Source organism: Dipodomys merriami, unplaced genomic scaffold (genome assembly GCF_024711535.1).
Source record: "Dipodomys merriami isolate MVZ:Mamm:240054 unplaced genomic scaffold, mDipMer1.0.p SCAF_18, whole genome shotgun sequence".
NCBI lineage: Eukaryota > Metazoa > Chordata > Mammalia > Rodentia > Heteromyidae > Dipodomys > Dipodomys merriami.
Window position 1 is genome coordinate 14,629,482 of NW_027203159.1, and position 21,852 is coordinate 14,651,333.

Genomic DNA, 21,852 nt, shown 5'->3' on the forward strand with positions numbered 1-21,852 from the left:
GAAAAGGACGAGCATGAAACAGAAGAAGTTTCCAAGCCAGACTGAGGTTCAAAGTACTAACCAGAATTTAAAGAAACTAAAGTCCCTGAGGCTCATGGAGACAACTGTGTGTATCAGATAGGTCAGGAGATAACTCTAAAACCAGTGAGGTCTCTAGAGATACTAGTCATAAAGATTAAAGGAAGAAGGCAAAACAGTGGTAACCAGATTGCAACTGTGGTGACTGAACTTATGGAAAATGGTTACCAGCCTTCTGTCTCTTTATAACTGGTTATTTGACACCTTTGTAAATTGCCCCGTGTCATTGCCTAAATCTGTCTTGAAAACCAGTGGGCTTTCAGCCTGACAAGCCTATGTGAAGTATGTAGAAAGGTGCCATCAGGTAAATGTTGGAAAGCTGTAACTTATGGAGAAGGCACTTGTGCAAGTAATCTCACCTGGTGAATTTTGGGAAGTGGACTTCACAGAGGTAAAGTCTGGAATGTATAGTCTTGGTATGAGTTAGTACTAGTGGCCACTTGTTCAGACTGGGCTGAGGTCATAGTAGTTTGTAAAAAAAAAAATGGGACATTGGTACTTTGGCAAGGGGCACTGTGGTGTTGCTGGGCAGCCTAGAAACTGACAGCAGAGGAGTGGGGGAACACTGAATAAGCTTCCAAAATAATGCCCACACCAGTTATTCTGATAAAAAAGGGGACTGATAGCTCCCAAGGCATCCCTCAGGTTGTGAGTAATATCAGTGCCTGCCAGGTGATTGCTGAGGCTGTAAGAACCACTTTGGGTCCCCGTGGCATGGACAAGCTATTGTGGATGGCTGAGGTAAAGCAACAATTTCTAATGGTGGGGCGAATATTCTAGAACTTCTTGATGTTGTCTGTCCTGCAGCAAAAACTTTAGTGGACATTGCCAAATCCCATGATGCCAAAGTTGGAGATGACAATACATCCGTGACCCTACTGGCAGCAGAGTTTCTGAAGCAGGTGAAACCATATGTGCAGGAAGGTCTGCACCCTCACATGATCATCCCAGCTCTCCTCACAACCACACAGTTGGAAGTTAACAAGATCAACGAAATTTCTGTGACTGTGAAATACGAAGATAAAGTGGAACAGAGGAAGCTTCTAGTATACCATGATGGTTCTGAGCTCCAATCTCATTTCCTAGCAGAAAGCCTTCTTCGCCAAAATGGTGGTTGATGCTGTAATGATGCTCGATGAATTGCTATAGCTTAAAATGATTGGGATCAAGAAGATCCAGAGTGGAGCGGTAGAGGAATCTCAGCTAGTGGCTGGTGTTGCATTTAAGAAGACTTTCTCTTATGCTGTGTTTGAAATGCAACCCCATGATTGCCCTTTTAAATGTTGTTCTGGAGCTCAAAGATGAGAAGGATAATGCTGAAATCAGTCCACAGAGTGGAAGATTATCAGGCAATTGTCAGTGATGAATGGAACATTCTCTATGACAAATAAGAGAAGATTTACCAATCTGGAGCCAAAGTTATTATGTCTAAACTCCCCATTGGAGATGTGGCTACCTATTACATTGTTGATAGGAACATGTTCTATGCGGGCTGTGTGCCTGAGGAGGATCTGAAGAGGACAATGATGGCCCATGTTGGGGCCATTGAGATAGAGCTTTCCAAGTACCTGCAAGATTACTCAAGCACTATTCCAGGCAAGCAGCAGCTGTTGATTAGGGCCTATGCCAAGGTTTTGGCGATTAACCCATGCCAGTTGTGTGACATGCTGGTTTTGATGCCACAAATATTCTCAACAAGCTGTGGGCTCGGTATGCCCAGGGGCACATGTGGTATGGGTGGATGTCAACAATGAGGACATTGCAGACAACTTCCAGACCTTCGTGCAGATCAATGCCCTGACAGCAGCCTCTGAATCTACATGCCTTCTTGTGTCTGTTGATGAGACCATCAAGAATTCCTGTTCCACTGTGGACATTCCTCCAGCGGCTCAGTTCAGGACAGGGGCCACTTCCATTAAAAGGCATTGCTCCTTGGCTGGCAGGCTGTTGTGATTCTACTCACCCTTCCTGGCTTGATGTATTGGTGTAAAAGGAAATGATAATAATTGGCCCACTCTACTCAATGGAGGTTATTTAAATAATACTGAATGCTTCACAACAGCAATGTGATGTTACATTGGTTACTATCGGTTACTCTGGGTTTCACTAGTTCAACATGAGCACATGCTATTATCCAATGGTGTCCCAATAATCAGTGTGGCCCGATAATCATCATTGCCCCATGGTCTGTTCTGCTGGAGAGGGCAGAGATGGCCACTGAATGGGGAAGTCAGGAAGAAGTGTGTTGTCAAACCCCCACGGTGAGCTGTTATAAATTGATTGGGCAGTGAGCCATTTGAGAAATAAAACTAAATAGGGTTAGCTAGGAGAACCTTTGACGTGAGAGAGGGGCTTACCTTATATATAAGTAGCATGTTCAAAGTAATAGAACGTAGACAAAGATGGAAAAAACCTTAAAGGAAGAAAGTGATGTGACACTAGGAAAGGAAAATTTGGGAAGGAGAGAATGTTGAGAGCAGGAGGGGAAGGACAGCTACTGGCAGGACAAGCCTGGGGAGAGTGGAGTGGCTTGAACAGAAGAAGGAAGTAATGGAAGGGAAAAATGGGAAATATTTGGAAGGAAGGCCAGGTCTGTAGCAAAGGAGGGAGGAAGGGAAAAAGGAAAAGCCTTACCCTGTGAAGTTTGGAGCTTTGAAAAACATAATTTTGGGGACTGGTAGTTTGCAAACCAATTGAGAAAGAGTGGGGCTGACCTTTGGAGGTCAGAGGTTTGGTTGCCAAGATTGATCCTGGCTCTAGATATTCATTGCAGGACACGATACTTACAGACCCATTTCTGATGTAACTAAATTTGGTTACTTGTGCCTCGAAAGATTGTCTTGGGCTTAATAGGTCATAAGTATATGAGTTCATAGACGTAGGTTTATATCCCATTGGCCATCAATTTCCCAAGATGTTATAAGGTCATACTAAGTTTTTGAAAAATTATGGGATAGTGATATCACATTTGTAATGTGATGTCAAAGTATCATGTGATAATAATATTTTGATGGCACATTTATTTGGTGATGTCATACATATGATGAAATCACAATAGATTTGTGATAACACATTGGGTTGGTAATATCAAAATGACATTCTGGATCTTAATTGTAATTAACTCACAGAGAAGATATGAATTCACAAAGTGACTATGATGTCTCCAAAGGCATTTGTCACAAATATGATGAAGTCCTAACAACTATTTGATGTCAGAATGTGACACAAAGTAATGACAGCTGGCAGTGTGATACCAGAATGATCATTATGTCACAGTGGATTTCTGGTAGCCCATATTATACCTGAAATATGAGATTGAATATTGAAGAGATCATAAAGTGCTTAAGATATTACAGTGGCTGCATATCACAAAATTTATGACAGGAAAGGTTTATGATGTCACAGTGGGTTAGTGATATCACCATGGCAATGTGACATCATAAAGGGATTGTGAGGTCACAGTGGTGATGAGGTCACAATGTTTTCGGATAAACCACAAACCACATTTGAAATAGAATAGAATGACAGAATATGTATTTATGTGTCTATGACATCACAGTGATAATGTAATGTCACAATGCTTTAATGCCATTGTATTTGACAATGACATATGGTGTCATAAAGACTTTTTCACACTGGTGATGATGTCACAAAGGTTCATGATGTTATATAGATATATCTGATCTCAATTGTCAGTAGTTTTCAAGGAGGATATGGGTAAACAAAGGGACTGATTTGGCAAAGGCCATGTGTTTTTTCAAAGGAGCTAAGATGTCATAATAGATTTCGGATGTCACACTGTGATTTTGATATCACAATAGCAAAATGTTTTCACAATTAATTTGTGATATATCATGGTGATAATGTCAGAATGGGTTTTTGATGTCACAGTGTTTGTAATATCATAATGACATGAACAATTTGAATTGCTAATACATAAAAATGAGGATAGAAGTTCAAAGAAGGAACTTTAAGTCCCAAAGGGGATGAATTTTCTTATATGTTTTGATGTCACAATAGGTTGTTGAAAACACAATGGGACAGTGATATCAAAATATCAAAGTAATGTCAAAATATCATGTCATAATGTTTTGTTGTCACAATTTGCTAGTGATGCCATCCTTTAATGAGCCCACAATAGTTTTGTGACATAACATTAGATTTGTGATGCCACAATGGCATGCCACATCTCAATTGTTATTAAATCACAATCAATATATCTGTCCAATGGGGAATGTAATGACTCTAAAACCTGTGTTGTCCCAAATGTGATGAAGTCTTAACCTGTATGTAATGTTACAATGTGACCCAGAGGTCAAGAAATCTCGCAATGTGATCTTCCAATGGATATGATGTCACATTGAATTTCTGATATCACTTGTCATATCTGAAACATTGTGAGATTGAAAACAGATTACCATCTAACAGAGTTTCTAAAATATCACAGTGGGAGCATGCCTCAAAATTAATGAGGAAAGAACAGGTATGTAATATCATCATAGGTTAGAAATATTACAATGGCAACATGATATCACAATTATTATGAGGTCACCATGGTTTTGTGATGTCAAAATACATGCCACATATGAAATAGAATGAAATCACAGAATAGGAATTCACAATGTGTATATGAGGTCATATTCACAATGTGATGTCCTAATGAAATACTATTTTTGTGATTTCACAATGAGCTGATGGTGTCATAAGGACATTGTGATATCACACTGGTGATATCACAAAGGTTTTGTGATGTTACAATGCCATGTCTTAACTCAATTGTCATTAAAACAAGGATATGGTACACAAATAACAGTGATTTCACAAAGGCCATATTTCTTTAAAGCAACTCACAGGTCCAAATAGTTTTGGGAAGTCACAACATGATCTTGATGTCACAGTGGCTATGTGATATTAAAATTAGTTGGTGATGCCATAGTGGTGATGTGGTTACAATATGTTTGGGGTGTCATTGTGTGTTAGCAATGTCAGAGCAAGTTTGTAATATCACAATGACATGTCCAATTTCAATTGTTACTAATTCTAAATGATATGAGTTCACAGAGATGAAAGTCCCAAAGTGCCTGAATTGTGTAACATGTCATGAGATCTTACTAGGTTTGTGAAAACATGATGGGACAGTAATATAAAGTGGTAGTATGATCATGAAGCCACATTGGCCATAGTATGTCACAATGCATTGGTGATGTCACAATGGTGATGAGGTCACATGGGATGATACAATCACAATGGGTTCGTGATGTCACAATGAGTTTGTAATATCACAATGACCTATCCAGTTTGGATTACTACTAATTTACAATGAGGTTAAGAGTTCAAAGGAGTTGAAAGCTCCAAATCCCATGAATTTTCTAAAATGTTAGGTGTTTATAATAGGTTTGTGAAAACACAATGGAACAGAGATATCACAATGACAATAAACTGTCAAAATATCAAGTCATAAAAATGTTTTGATATCACAATTAGTTGGTAATGCCACAGGATGATGAGGTCACAATAGATTAGTAATGTCACAATGGGGTTGGTGATCTCACAATGTCATGCCAGATCTCAATTGTCATTAATTTATAAGGAGGATATGAGTTCACAAAGGGACTGTGATATCTCTAAAGCCATGTGTTGTCACAAATGTGATGAAGTCCTAACAGATTTGTGATGTCACATGTGACAGTAAAGAGCGACTGAGATGTCAGAAAAGCCATGTGTTTTTTCAAAGGTGCTAAGAGAGCAGAATAAGTTGGGTTTTCACCATTTGATCATGGTGTCAAATGGCAATATGCTGTCACAGTCGTTTTGTGATGTCACCCTTGTGATGAGGTAACAATGGGTTTGAGAGGTCACAAGTTTATAATATAATAATCATATTTCCTATCTGTTGTTTCTCATTCACAATGATGATGCAAGTTCACAGAAGTAGCTTCAAGTCCCAGTACATGAATTTCTTAAACTGTTATGAAATCATTCTAGTTTTATGAAAACATAATGGGATTGTGATATCACAATTGTAATATGATGTCACAATCTTATCCAATAATGTTTTTATGTCACAATTAGGTTTTGATACCATATTGGTAATGAAGTCATAATAGGTTTATGATTCCTCAATGGGTGTGTGATGTTCCAATTGCATTCCAGGTTCAAATTGTCAATAATTCACAATAAGTATATGAGTTCACACAAGAAATGTGATGTCACCAAAGGAATGTCTTGTCAAAAATGTGATGAAACCTAATAGGTTTGTGATGTCACAATGTGAAACAATTGTCATGACATCTAGCAATGTAATGTCACAATGATCCTGAAATCACAGTAGATTTCTGACATCACATGTAGTACCTGAAATTTTCTGAGATGGAAAACAGACTATCTCACAAAGGGCCTAAGATATCACAATGGAAGCATGTGACATAATTTGTGAGTAAAGGACAGGTTTGTGATATAGAATCAACCCAGATGCCCTTCAGTAGATAAATGGATCAAGAAAACATGGTATATATTTACAATAGAGTTCTATGCCTCATCAGAACTAAAACACCTCCTTTGTTAGAAAATGGAAAGACGTCACAATTTGTTGGTGATGCCATATTAGTGTTGAGGTCCCAATAGGTGTGTGATATCACAATGGTTTTTTGATGTCACAATGATATGCTGCATCTCAATAGTCATTAGCTCACAATGAGTATATGAGTTCACAAAGAAGTGAAGCCTAAAAAGGCATGTGTTGTCACATATGTTTGGAAGTCTTAAGATATCAGGCCTGTGATGTCACCAAGGGTTAGTTATATCACAATGGCAAACTGATGTCACTTAGAAATTGTGATGTCACCATGGCTTTATAATATCAACCTACATGCCATTTTGAAATAGCATGAAATTACAGAATAGGAATTATCAATGTGATTATGATGTCTCAAAGATAAAGTGATGTCATAATGCTATGATGTCATTGTAGTTTTGTGAGGTCACAAAACTGAAACAAGCTCATTGTGACATCACATTCCATTGTACCATCACAATCACATTGTGACATCCCAAACCTATTATGTCCTCTTAGCACCTTTGAAAAAGTACATGGCTTTTTTGACATCAGTACATTTGTGTGCCAATATTTTGAACTAATAACAATTACATGCATGCCCATGTAACATCACAAGCCCTTTGAAACATTATCACCAGTGTGAAATCACACTATCATTATTACACCATCATTGTGACAAAACACACCATAAAGACAGCATAGCATTATAAATTCACATTGTCATTGGAATGTCATAAACACATTGTGAAGGCCTATAATGTGGCATATTGTGACCTCATAACTATTCATCACCAGTGAGACATCACTTTGTGGCATCAACATATTATTATAATATGATATTGGAAATCCCATTTGTGTTATGATATCACTGTCCCATTATTTTTCCCAATCCTATTATGACCTCATAACATATTAGAAAATTCATAGCCTTTGGGACTTCAAGGTCTTTCTGTGAACTCATAGCCTCAGTGTGAACTATTAGCCATTGTTTTTAGACATGTGATTGTGATATTACAAACTCTTTGTCACATTATTGGCACATTGTGACATAGTATTCCATTGTGACATCACAATCACATTGGGTCATCACAAAGCACTTATGATCTCTTAGGTCCATTGAAAAAACACATGACCTTTATTACATCGCAGTCCCTTTCTGTACACATATCCTCATTGTAATCTAATGACAATGGAGACCAGAGATGCCATTGTAACACCACCAACCCTTTGTCACATCATCAGCAGTGTGATGTCATATTGACCTTCTGACGTGATCAGCTCATTGTGACATTATAAAAAGTGAATATCATAGCATTATGACATCACATGGTCATTGTGACATAATAGTCACATTGTGAATACCTATTCAATGATTTATTTCTATTTAAATTTTGGCATGTGAGTTGATATCAGAAACACATTGGGACCTCATAACCACTGTGACATTACAATCCCATTGTAACATCATATTGTCATTATGCTATCATTAACTCACTGTAACATCACAAACTTGTTTTGTTCTCTGTCATGGTGCTGGAATGCAGGGCCTCGGTGCTGTCCCTCAGATCTGCTCAATCCTACTTTCTACCTCTTGAGCAAAAGCACTACTACCATGTTTTTGGTGTTCTCTTCATATCCCTACTTGAAAAGGCTCAGTTCTCCTGAGTCTGAAGGTTCCAAACTATCCTTCACAAATTAATGTTGAATACATTCCTGCTCACAATTTCTGAAGGATAACCAAGAAACATTTGCAATTATATACTAGGAGCAAAAATAAGCCCATAATCAGAAACTCTCCCATTTCAACACCAATAATAAACATGAGGCACATTCTCACATCTTTAACTTCCTCATCTGTACCCAAAAGATTCAGCTCCATTTATTACACAGGAGTCCTACCAACAATTTTTACAAGGTGGATCTTCCTAAAATATGCTTCAAAAATTATTCCGTTTTGCATCAAGAATATTTTGGACCAATAAAAATATTTGGGGGCATATATATGTGTGGCAATTACAAACAAATTAAATATGAAGATAGTCATCAAATATGGTTCCATAAAAGTGTGTTTGTTATATTCTACATATTCCGTCCACTCTTACTTGGAACATTATACAATGCCAAAAGATGCATATCCTTTTGCCCTAAAATTATCACATTTTTAGCACACAATCATGCTATCTTCACAAATTTCAGTTGGGCCCCTCAAAATTATAAATTGTGAATGCTATTTTTTGTACACATACATTAACTTGGTTTTTCTGCCACATGTTTTGGGAAGGACTCTCAGAATACTTGTTTAGATGAGATTACAAGTGGAAATCATTGAGATGGATGAGAAGCTTCTATAGTAAGAACTATACTTCAGAATGTTAGTTGAAAAATCCCTTTGAAATTTTAATGGCCATTCTATATGGGAATACCTAATTGGTGTAAATTTTTATGAGAGGTCTAATATCATTACAGTTTTGATATATATTTATTAGGCTCTGCAATAATATCAATATATGAAATGGAAGATGATATTCACTGGCAAACTTAAGGACAGTAAATAAAGAAGTATGATTTGTTCTCTATTGGGAAACAAATTTAGATTTCGATTTGATTATTAAAGTTTCTATATTCCAACCTTACCATGTCTATGTGGCTAGTGACATGGTGAATTCCAATACGGACCAATAAACACCCGGCTTTGCTTCTAGATTTAAGGTAAAGGTGAATATGGATTGAATAGGTAGTAGAAATTAAAATGAATTGTTTGAGTTGACTGAGCCTGAACAATATATTAATAAATGTAAGACATTGATGAAAAAATAAGAAATGGTTTGACTTCATAGTTTGTTCATAGAATGATTCCTGCAAAGAAATAGAAAAAAATATTATTTTACTTTCTGTGGAAAACACTGGAATATGTATTTCTGTATTCTGCATATGAACAAGAACTTCACTAGTAGTTCAAGCGAAATTCAGAAACTAATGAGAGCACATCATCAGTTATTTTCAAAAAACATCATGCTTACTTCCACTTCCATTTCTATTGAAATTTGATCATTGTATACAAACCACACTAATTACACTTGGACACTGTCTGCCTCAACACATTCAAATTTCACTCAACAATTGAAGTTTGAACTTAGTCAATCTATTATTTCAGCGATTATATTTCAGTTATTAAAATTTTACTCTAATATTACCCTTTCAGGCTCCGCCATGTCTTGGCACAGTTTCTGAACTAGGTCTCTTGTAATATATACATGGGCATACCATGCATCCAGGAAAATAGGAAGAAATACTTCACGTGGTTGTACAGTAAAGAAAATCAATAGTAGTTTTACTATAAAAAGTTATTACAATGACCTTAAATCAACACTCCATTTCAATATTGGTGAACGGATGCATAAAAACAACCCACAAAGAGTGATGGTTTTATGGGTTGTTTCCTACCAAAGTATACATGCTTTGTGGTAGACAAGTAAAATATGAAGGGATACCATGCAAATACTTTCAGGTACAATTACAAGAAATATTCCAAGGCTCATAGAAATAAACGCTTTTTCCATTCTTATGTGTGGACAAAACAAATGCTATTATGAAGTCACAAATACATTGTGAAGTGGTATCAGGTAAATATATTCTGAAGTTCTGCAAATTAATTAACCTTTAAGACACATATGCATGTCATCTCTCAGTAGGAACACTGAAATATTGGACTTTGAAATTAGCATAGAAAATTTCCATTAACTTAGGGTAACATTCCTACATTAACACTGCTTTCTCAAATAGGTATGGTTATGAGAATTATATATGCCAGAGACATACCAACATTTGTAATGTATCACTTGGATCAAGCCCAGGGTGAGGCTTGAATATCAATGGACCAATCAAGGATTCAATACTAATTTCCGAAGAAGACACATTAAAAACATCCGTGAAATCCTGGGATTAATTTTTATCATGATTGAGTAAAATCAAGAATTGAATGCAGGAAAAATATCCTCATTTTTCAATTCCCAAAAACATCCACTTATGGTTGTTGAAACAGATTGGGAAAAAATGTACACCATTTCAGTTTGTACACACCCAAACAAATTTGCATCCACAAATGGACAGGTAACAGAAATATCTGATCACAGACACAAATCACCTCACATATCTATCTATCCATCTATCTATCTATGTGTGAGAGTGCCCAGGCCCAGAGTTCAGGCCCCACGATGGGGACCCTCCCGCCAAAAAAAGTGAAGTAAGGATATATCACTGGTCCATCAAACATTCTCTGAAATTCAGCGAGAAAATGCATGATATTACAAATAGGGGCTGAATAAAATCTAACTGGTTCTTATGTGGAAAGAAAAAATATGAGAGATTTTGGAAATACCAATGAATATGGGGCATTGTTGATGAATATTGCATTACATTCCTGTCTTCGGTTTTTGTTCTTGTTAGTCATTGGGCTTGAACTTTGGCCTTGGGTACGGTCCCTGAGCTCTTCAGAGCTCTAATACTCTATCACATGAGCTACAGAGCCACTTCCAGTTTTGAGATGGTTAATTGGTGATGAGAGTGTGACAAATATTTCTGAGATCTGAGGATCAGATCTCAGCCACTTACAGGTTTCTAAACAAACTGTATCAGGCTTTTTTTCTTTATTATCCAGAGTGTGCTGATGATTTTTGAGCTTGTCTGTTCCCAGCATTCATGTACACTGCAGGTCAATGATTAACCATAGCTTTCTTAAGGGTAATGCTATCAATAGTGTTCGATTCTGAGGGGATTAATTACAGACATGAATCTGAAAAAAAAATCCTTCACTTCATTAATCTATAATTTGATCCTTATTTTTCAAATTCCTGAGATGATAGAATTAACATTATCACCTGGCCTGGCTCAAGTGTAGTTTTCTACCCCAAAAATTGTTTCCTATAAAATATTCTTTTACCTTTGCATAACAGAGGATGAGAAACTCCCTAACCGAAAGAATAAATGTATTCTGTTGATCAAATACTAAATTGATCTGTTCAGTTTGTAAACAGGATTAGATTTAGTCCTTGCTATAATCTTCATGAATTAGCAAATTGTCATCAGATAGAAGAGTGAATTTATCGTTTACTATTATGCCTCCTCAACAATTTCTTCACTATATAAACTGCCAATTAATCCTTCACATAATATTGTAATATGTTTGACATACAACAGACATTTCAGTCCAAATACTTAGTATGCTTACTACCTTTTCACAGGAAGAATATATGAGGCCTGACCGTGATGAGAAGCTCACATAAATTCACCTTGATCTTATGTTGAATAAGCGTGTTATTTTTTTCTATACTGATCAGAGAAGAAAATTCTTAACATTATCAATACATCTAGAATCTCTTGTCTCACTTATAAAAAGGAAGAGGTCTCATATTGGCAAGCAAGACAAATTACATGATTCCAAATTAAATAAATGTTCATGAAGAATTCCAGGAAAATCCAATTACTGTTGACTCTTTCTTTTATTTGCCATCTTACCATGTCAGAGAGACTTAATATTTTCAAATTCCATCATAACAAAAATATAATCTATTTTCTGACTCTAGAAGACAAGTTCATTCTAGCAATTAAATTCTTTACACAATCTCATAAATACTCACTGAGACATAGCATATCTTTTGTAGTTACATATCAAATTTTGTATTTCCAATCTATACCATATCCAATGTGTATTTATACTCTATAGAGGAATGTGAAATTTGAAATCCATATATGTATTGCTGCTAAAAAAAACTCTAAATACATTTTATTATATGGATATTTTCAAAGTGCAAATTGTAAATCATCTCTAGAATCTCCTCAAATAGCTTATACTAATTCGAGGAGAAAATTCAAATGAGTCATTCCTATATTATTCATTAATGAATTTCAGAAGGTATACATGGTAACATACCCTTAAGTCTGTACATTTATCAATTATCAATTGAAGATTCTGCCATTTTTGATGTGATGAGTGAATCCTGAAATCCTGAAATCGGTTATAAAAAGATTGGCCAAACATAATACTTTTATCTATGGCTTCCCTGATTTAAATTGATTATAAGAGAATGAGAAGAACATTCAGATAAGCTAATTCTGATTTGAAGTAATTTGGTTGTTTACATTTCTTATTGATTCTAGGGAAACTTTACTTCACTTTTGCCACCAATCACAGTTTCACCAGTTCAGAAAGCAATCCAAATCTGTGTTTGTAGTGAGCAAAATATATGGGTATATAGAACAGAAAGTTTGCTATTCATTTATCTATTTCTTTACTGTGAATTTTAACAGATAATAATGCATCATAAGGAAACCATATTGTTTACCTGTTGTTGCCCGATGATTTGATTGTGCCCCAAACAAAAGTTGGGCTAGGATCTTCCAAGGATTCTGCCAAAGGGAAAGTTACATTCTTGATTGAGCTGCTAGATTAGATTGGATTAAACATACATTGATAAAGAAAAACAACAAAGTTTATTGTTGTTGTTGTTTGATAAAGAAAACCAACAAGGTTAATGGCCTCAAGAACTTTTCAAGAAACTTTTAGCTGGGTAATAAAGATTGAAAATTATGAGTTCTTAGCCATGTGCAAAACCATATCATTTAAATGTTTGACGTGGTTTTTAATCAGTTAAGACTGCATATTTTCATATATGTTATTGATATTAACATATAAGACAATCCAAATTGAACAAAGAATTTTTAACTTCACTCCTAAAGGAAGAAATCATACAACAGCACAAATTAAGTTGAGATTCTATAATGAAAAATGCTGAAAATTCAACAGGTTTTTACCTTTATCCAAGTCTTCCTCAGAGGAAACTTATTGTCATGTACTTTCAGAACTCTTGTATTGTTTCTCATTCCATATGATGTTATCGACAAACAAAGAGAAAACTAGCATCACAGTAGGATAGAGGTGCAAATGGCCTTCATTGATTTGGATTATTTTTTAGTTTTCAGCCTTACCTACATTATCTTCAAGGGAAGTTTTGTCCATACAAGTTGCAATATGTTCACTGAGTTGATCTCGTGGAAACAGGTGGCCAGCATTAAAAGGACAAGTAGTCAATTTGGCAGCAATATCAGGATGATTCTGTACAACAATAGTTCAAATATGAAAAAACATTTTCAAATTTTCTCTTTTTAGATTACTTTGGGCAGTATGTCGACCATGGACCTGACACCACGGTATAGGTACTGTGCTACTTCATCCTCTTTTTTAATAAATATTTTTTATTGAAAGATACTGTACAAAGGGATTACAATTATGTGAATAAGGTAATGAGAACATTTCTTATATAGCATTGGTACTCCCTCCACTGTTTTTCCCCTATGATTTCTTCTCTCCCCATCTCCCCAACTCCTCTCTTCTACCTCTCCTGCCCACACAGATAAAGTTTTAAAGTTCATTTTCTACATAATATTTTGTAGATTTCATTCTTACAATGGGTCAACCTGTATCCCAAAGCATTATGGAGTTCCCTCAAAAGATTCCACATAGTGCTTCTCTATGACCCAACAATCCCACTTTTGTGCATTTTTCCAAATGATCACATGCAAGAGTATACTAAAGTTAGCACCATTGTCATAGCTATGATATGGAACCAACCCCAAAGTTACTCAGTAGATGAATGGATTAAAGAAATATGGTAAATATATACCAAATGGAATTCTATGCCTCCATCAGAAAGAATGATATTGCTCAATTTTTTGGAAATGGAAAGACTCAGAAAAAATTATATTAATTGAAGTAAACCACTCCCAAAGAAACTAGGTCCATTGTTTCCCCTATTTGAGACAAGCAGAAATGTTCAAAAACAATGTACATAGGATCATTAAAAAATGAATTTTACACTTAAAGAGGGGGTTAAGGCAGGGGTCGAGTGTAGTTGAATAGGTGGGAATGAGGGGATAGTAGAGGAAAAATACAAGAGGAGGCAAGTTGCTCAATGCTTCCATCAGAAAGAATGGCATTGCCCTATTTGTTAGGAAATGAAAAGACTTGGAAAAATTACATTAAGTGAAGTAACCTAGGCCCAAAGAAACATAGTTCCCATCGTTTCTTTTTTTCCAATAACTAGTGTATGTCTGAGACAAGCAAAAAAGCTCAGATAAAATGATTTTAAGAGCAAAAACCCCTACATAAGGAAAGAAGTTTTTTTTTCTTTTCTTGCTATTGTTTCTAATGTATCTTTAAGTTTCCACAGTGTCAAAATCTAAGGCGTTGGGGTCCCTGGGTATGGGTCACAAAATCAGTACACAAGGGATGCAGAGTCCAAACAGCAATTGCCACTGAAGGCTGTGCTTTATTGTTCGTGCGTATTTACAGACAAGCAAGCATGATCTTTGACAAAATTTAGTCAGGAGACATTCACACAAAAAATTTCAACAGATACATTTTTACTTAACCTATGAGAATCTCAGGAAAATGTTTGACTAGCTGTTCATCTATGCTTAAGCAAGCAGAAGAGCTACTTCCTCAGCTCCCAGGAGTCTCTGACATGTGTTTTGAGATAGGGAGAGAAACATGTTTGCTCTCTAGCCCGGCATGCCAAGAGCTGTCCACATACACAAATACAGTCCTCAGATAATCCTGAGGCTGGAGCCTCTATAATTCTAACCCTTCAACATAGACCCTGAGTCTTCACACCCCATGATTTTTATTTATGTTTTTTAATGTTCCTTCCCCATGGTGTAACTCCTGTATGTAGGAAGACCTGAGGAAGATGGTGGAAGAGAAGCTGGAGGATAAACAAGCTCTCGCATCGAATGCTGTTTTAGTTTTCCAGTGAACAGTCCTAGTCTGGGAAACACACCAAGTGTGCTATTACAGTACAGAGAGTTTGGCAAGAGAGGGAAAGCCCAGCCAGGAGATAGACACTGCAGTGGCTGCAGTGGAGGTGGCAGACATAGCCACCAAACCAACAGAGAGAGTCTGGGATATAGGCATCAGATGCTGTGGGCCAGTGGATTCTACTCAAAACCAATAAGAACACAAAAGGAGCAGAAATCTTCATCCTGAGGATCCTAGACCAGAGATTGTCCAGAAATCAAGAGTATGGAAGGAGTACAACCATGACATCTGCCCTCCTCATGGAGCACCTGTGAGAAAGCTGTCCCTCCCCCAACCAGAGATCATCATATTTGATACTGACAAAGGCCCTACCAAACATCTAGGTCCAACTCAGGCCTTGGAAGAATACAAAAACAGACATTTAGCAGGTCCCAAGAACCTGACTTGACCTGCCAGGCTCAGCTTCACCCAGGGAAAATCACTTTGCCCAGGCAGAGGGAGCTTCATACCTGGAGGCTTTCTTGCTTCATTGGGTATACAGAGCCACAGCCTGCCCCTGCACACAGAAGCTTAGACAAACAATTGAAATTCAGTAAACATCAACCCTGAGAATGCCTCCAAGCTGGCCTCTGTGAGTTTTTCAGGAGTAGTCCCTGAGGGAAAAGCTACTGATTGCTGACAGGTCTCACTGCTACCCAAAACCTGGCCTTATCATATCAACTCCTAGTAGAAGAAACAGCCATTTCCCTCTTTTGGGATACTCAAAGCAGATCTCCCTCTCACTGAACTAGCCTGGGGAAAGATAGCAAAATCTTGAGCAATGCATAGCATTTTTTGCCTGCTCAAACTGGTGAGAAACCAATCAAACAACAGGAAAAGCAAACACCACAAGCAGACCAGAGACTCCAACAAGAGCCTTGATCCAGACAAACAAGAGATACAAGATTTTCCTCATCCTCCCCCCCAAAAAAACAGAGAACTCTTTTGTCCACCTTGTTTTATTTTTATTTTCTTTAAAAATTTTTCTATTATTTTTAAATCTCATAATTTTTATTTTAGGTGTATATATAGTGCGCTATTTTTTTGGTAATCTCCTTTGACTTTTTGTTCCTTTTTTTGTTTTATTTTTCTCTTATTTTTCTTTTCTCTCTCTTTTTTACATGACTTAATTGCTGTTTTGTTTATCCCCAGATATATACCCCTAATCGTTAATAAGACCTAATCCTCCATTGTGTACATACTTAATCCAGACAATTTTTACTCATTTCACAACCTCTTAGGCCTAATTTTTTATTAGTAGTATTACCTCTTTGTAACTATGTAACTTTCAATTAATCCAATTAAAAAAAAATTTATTTTGAATTTTTCATGTTCCTTTTTATTTTTTCCCTCCTCTCATCCTATCCTTTTCTATCAATATCATTTCTTTATACTTACATAATTTGAACAGTTTCATTTCTTAGATTTATATTTTTGATTTTCCGTTTTTTTTTAATCTTCCTCCTATCATTCTGTCAAAGCCATTTCCCCCCTGAGATTTGGACTTCTTAACTTCACTCTCCTTTTACCTCTCTACATACCCTTAATCCTATTTTTCCCACAATTCTCCCTAAAAAAATTCTGCTTTACTGAATTCCCCTCTGTTCTTCTTAGTTCTTTAATCCATGGTTGTTTGATGTTGAATAAATTGTATCTCTTGAAATTAATTTAGATACAATTAAATTGTATCTAAAGCCATTTTGATTGTGCAACTACAGGACTTTGGTTGATGCTTTCCTTAAGACTGCTTTTTAAAAAATTGTTATTTTCATACAAAATAGGCAGAAAAAGCAGGAAAAACACAAGAAAAATGGCAAGTCCGGGTATATCAACTCCCACCCATGATAATCAGGTGACAAACTGTTAATGAATAATTCAGAGGAGAGATCCCAAAAAGCTCTAAAAAGAATACATGTAAATGTGGTGAATGAAAAGATTGAAAACCTCCAAAGGACTCGGTAAGATAAGGACCAAGAGGAGGAAAACCAGAGAATAATACAGGAATCTCCACAGTGTTAGAACGCCACTCAAAGTTTAACACAGGAATTGCATGAGCAGGCTGAGAACAGTCAAAGAGAAAGTGATTGTGTGAATAGATTAGAATATCAAAAAGAAAGACAGGGATTGTGTGAACATGCTTAGGACACCAAAAGGGAAACACAGGAAGTGTGAGCTTGAGGAAGCTGATCAAAGACAAATACAGGAATTTGATGAGCAGGTTAAGAATAGACGATCAATCGAGGCATTTATGTAATCCATAAAGAGACAGCTGAAGGAATCCAGGGATACCACAAAGGAAATGCTGAATGGAGGCCGTCAGAAGGAAAGGGAGAACAAGGAAACCATAACCAATCAACTAAGTAATTTGAGAGTAAACATTGTACAGAAAATTAAGAACGTAAAGAAGTTCATAGCAGATCAAAAATTAAACTACAACAAAGAATCGGAAGCCATCAAAGTCGATAAATTCGAAGAAAAGACGATTAAAAGAGTGGAAAAACTTGACAGTAGGTTAGACCATGCAGAAGAATGAATCTCAGAGATTGAAGACAGCCTAGATGACAGAGAGAAAAACGCACAACAAACCAAGACAAATCCAAGAAACATGACAGATCTTTTCCAGGTTTGGAAGACACTGTCAGAAGGCTTAATCTGAGTATAATAGGGGTAGAGGAAAACCGAGAAGCAGAAGTTAATGGTCTAAGGAATTTATTTAACAGGAACCTAGAAGAGAAATTCTATAACATGCAAAATTATAGACCTATTTAGATACAAAAAGCAGTTAGAGCCCCAAATAGACCAGACCAGAACAGGATATTCCACTGTAACATTATAATCCATACAGGAGCAGTTCAGACCAAGGAAAAGATCCTTGAAGCTATCAAGGAGAAAATATCAGTCATCAATATAGGGACCCAATTAGAATAACCTCAGATTTCTCAGCAGAGACAATTAAAGCAAGAAGATCTTGGAATGATGTATGCCATGCCCTAAAATTAAACAACTATCAACCATGAATATGGTAAACACTCCTTCATAACAGAAGGTCAAGTAACAACCTTCCATAGCGAAGACAAACTGAACCAATAAATCTCAACCAAACCAGCCATACCAAAGAAACTTAAAGATGTCCTACTCATAGAAAACCAACAAGAACAAATTTAAATCTAAAGAAAGTGCACCCATACAAGACTGAAATAACCAACTTTACAATTAAGGCAGGGGTAATGATGGGGGTGAGGGTGCGTAGTTGAAGAGTTGGGAGGGACCGGATGGTAGGGGAAAAACAAAGGAGGAGGCAATAATTTTAGATAAGAAATGTACTCATAAATTGAACCCTTCTGTACAGTATTTTCACAATAAAAATATTTAAGTAATACGCTAGGTCCAAAATGAACTTTATAATTTAAGCAGGGGGGAGGGGAATGTAGTTCTGAAGACCGGGCAAGGAAGGTAGGGGAAAGTTAAAGGAGGAGGCAACAATGCTCGTTAAGAAAAATACTCAGGAGTTCTGGGAAGATGGCGGAGGAGAAGCTGGAATCTGAACAAGCTCTCGCATAGAAAGTAGTTCTAGAATTCCAGTGAACAGTCCTAAGCCAGAGAATCACACCAAGTGTGCCATCACAGGACAGAGAGTTAGACAAGAGAGGGGAAGCCAAGGAAACGCATCAACTGCCGCTCCGGCGGCGGGGTCGCGGCGGCGACCACCGCCGCGGAGTCATACCTGAGACACAGAGAGTCGGGGACGAAGGAGCCAGACGTAGCGGACAAGCGGATTCTACTCAACACCAACAAGAACCGACAAGGAGCGGAAATCTTCATCCTGCTGTTTGCAGACCAGAGACGACCCAGGATCCAAGACTCGGCAAGAGTACAAGCCCGACATCCTCACTCCTCAGGGAGCAGAGGAGGGAAGGCCACCCCTCCCCCCCCAGCACCGGTGATCTCCATCTTGGATACCGACAAAGCTCGGAGTTGCTGCTAGCTCCAGCTCAGGCCTTGGAATAAAACGAGTCATTTAGCAGGTCACAAGAACTTAACGCCGAAGTGACCTGCCAGACTCAGCTCCATCCAGGGAAAAGTCACCCAGCTCAGGCGCCAGCCATCGGAGTGCCTAGCGTCACTGGGTAACCAGAGCCAGAGGCTGCCCCTCCCTCTAGCAGCCACCACAATCAATTGAAAAACAGAAACCCTGAGAATGGCTCCAGGCTGGGCGCTGTGAGCTCTATCACAAAATAGCCCCAGGGAAAAGCTACTGTTTGTTGAAAGGCCTCAACCCTACCCAGAACCTAGCCTCATAACCACATCCCCCTCTTTTGTGACTCTCAAAGCAGACCACCCTCCCAGAAAACTAACCTGGGAGGGGGATCTCAAAATCTTGGGTAAAGCAGAGCATTTTTCTGCCTCTTCCAACCAACCGACTTAAGAAACCAATCAAGCCACAGGACCTCAAGCTGACCAGAGACTACAACAAGAGACTGGTCGCAGACAAAAGGGAGATACAGGATTCCTCCCACTCCTCCCCCCCCCCCCAAAAAAAAAATCAAAAGACTTTTTTTTCTTTTTTTTTTTTTTTTCTTCTTTTCTTTTTTTTGCTTGTTTTTTGTTTTTTGTTACCTTATATATATATATATATATATATATATATATATATATATATATATATATAAATTTTTTCCCTTCTAAAACTTTTATTAATCTTTAATAAGCGTGAGGAAGCTTCTCAAAAACTGATACAGGATTTGCGTGAGCAACTTGAGAATACTCAAAGAGAAAGGGAGGAATGGCGTGAGCAGGCAGAGAACACTCAAAGAGAACTGCAGGAATCCCACAGAAGGGAGGAAACTAATCAAAGAGTAATTCACGAATTAAGAGACCAGGTAGAGAATACACAAAGATCACTAAAGGCATTCATGGAATCCACTAACAAAGAGCTGAAGGAAGTCAGGGAGACCACAAAGGGAATGCTGAATGGAACCCAACAGAAGGAATGGGAGTCCAAAGAAACCATAAGCAATCAACTAAGTGATTTGAGAACAAACACTGAACACCAAATTAAGGAAGTAAAGAAATTCATACAAGACCTAAAACAGAGCTTCAACAAAGAACTTGAAGCCATCAAAGCTGACCATTTAGAAGGAAAACAGATAAAATACAAAGTAGAGAGTCTTGACAGCAGGTTAGACCATGCAGAAGATCGAATCTCAGGGATGGAAGACAGCCTAGATATTATAGAGAAAGAACATACAACCATCCAAGACAAGTCCAAGAAATATGATAGGTCTATCCAACACCTGGAAGACACCATCAGAAGGCCCAATCTAAGGATAATGGGTGTAGAGGAGCACCTAGGAACAGAAGTTAATGGTCTAGGAAATTTGTTTAACAGGATCCTAGCAGAGAACTTCCCAAACATACAAAAAGATAGGCCTATTCAGATACAAGAAGCTTTTAGAACCCCACATAGACCAGACCAGAATAGGACATCCCACCGTCACATTATAATCCACACAGGATCAACCCAGACCAAGGAAAAGTTCCTTAAAGCTGTCAGGGAGAAAAGGGTAATCACCTACAAAGGGAAACCAATTAGAATCACCTCAGATTTTTCAGCAGAGACAATCAAAGCAAGAAGAGCCTGGAATGACGTATGCCATGCCCTAAAAACAAACAACTATCAACCAAGAATACTGTACCCAGCTAAACTCTCCTTCATAACTGAAGGCCAAATAAAAACCTTCCATAGCAAAGAAAAATTGAAACAATACATCTCCACCAAACCAGCCCTACAAAAGATTCTTAAAGATGTCCTACATATAGAAAACCAACAAGAACGCAACAAAGGCCAAGAAACTGCACACAAACTGAGAATCCAAGAACCTTCGGAAGAACACAGCTTTCACAGCCCCCAAGAAGGTGGATAACATGCCATGAACTCCCAAATACCTCTCAGTACTATCTCTTAATGTTAACGGACTGAACTCTCCAATTAAGCAACATAGACTGTCTAGTTGGATTAAAAAACAAGACCCTTCTATCTGCTGCCTGCAGGAGTCACATCTTGCCTGTAAAAACAAACATATTTTCAAGGTTAAAGGCTGGAACAAAATCTACCAAGCAAACGGCCCTGATAAACAGGCAGGAGTTGCAATCCTAATATCAGATAAAATAGACTTCAAACTAAAATTCCTGAGAAGAGATAAAGAAGGTCGCTACATACTAATTAAAGGATCTCTCCTTCAGGAGGATATTACAATTCTAAATATCTATTCGCCAAACAATGGAGCACCCAAATTTATCAAAGAAACACTACTTTCCCTCAAATCCCAGATAGATCCAAAGACATTAATTGCTGGGGATTTTAACA

General features: G+C 37.4%; 1 pseudogene; it reads left to right on the forward strand.

The window, feature by feature from the left end:
* The first annotated feature begins 663 nt into the window (after window positions 1–663).
* LOC138829994 (T-complex protein 1 subunit eta pseudogene) lies at window positions 664–2,031 on the forward strand (annotated as a pseudogene).
* The last annotated feature ends 19,821 nt before the right edge of the window (window positions 2,032–21,852 follow it).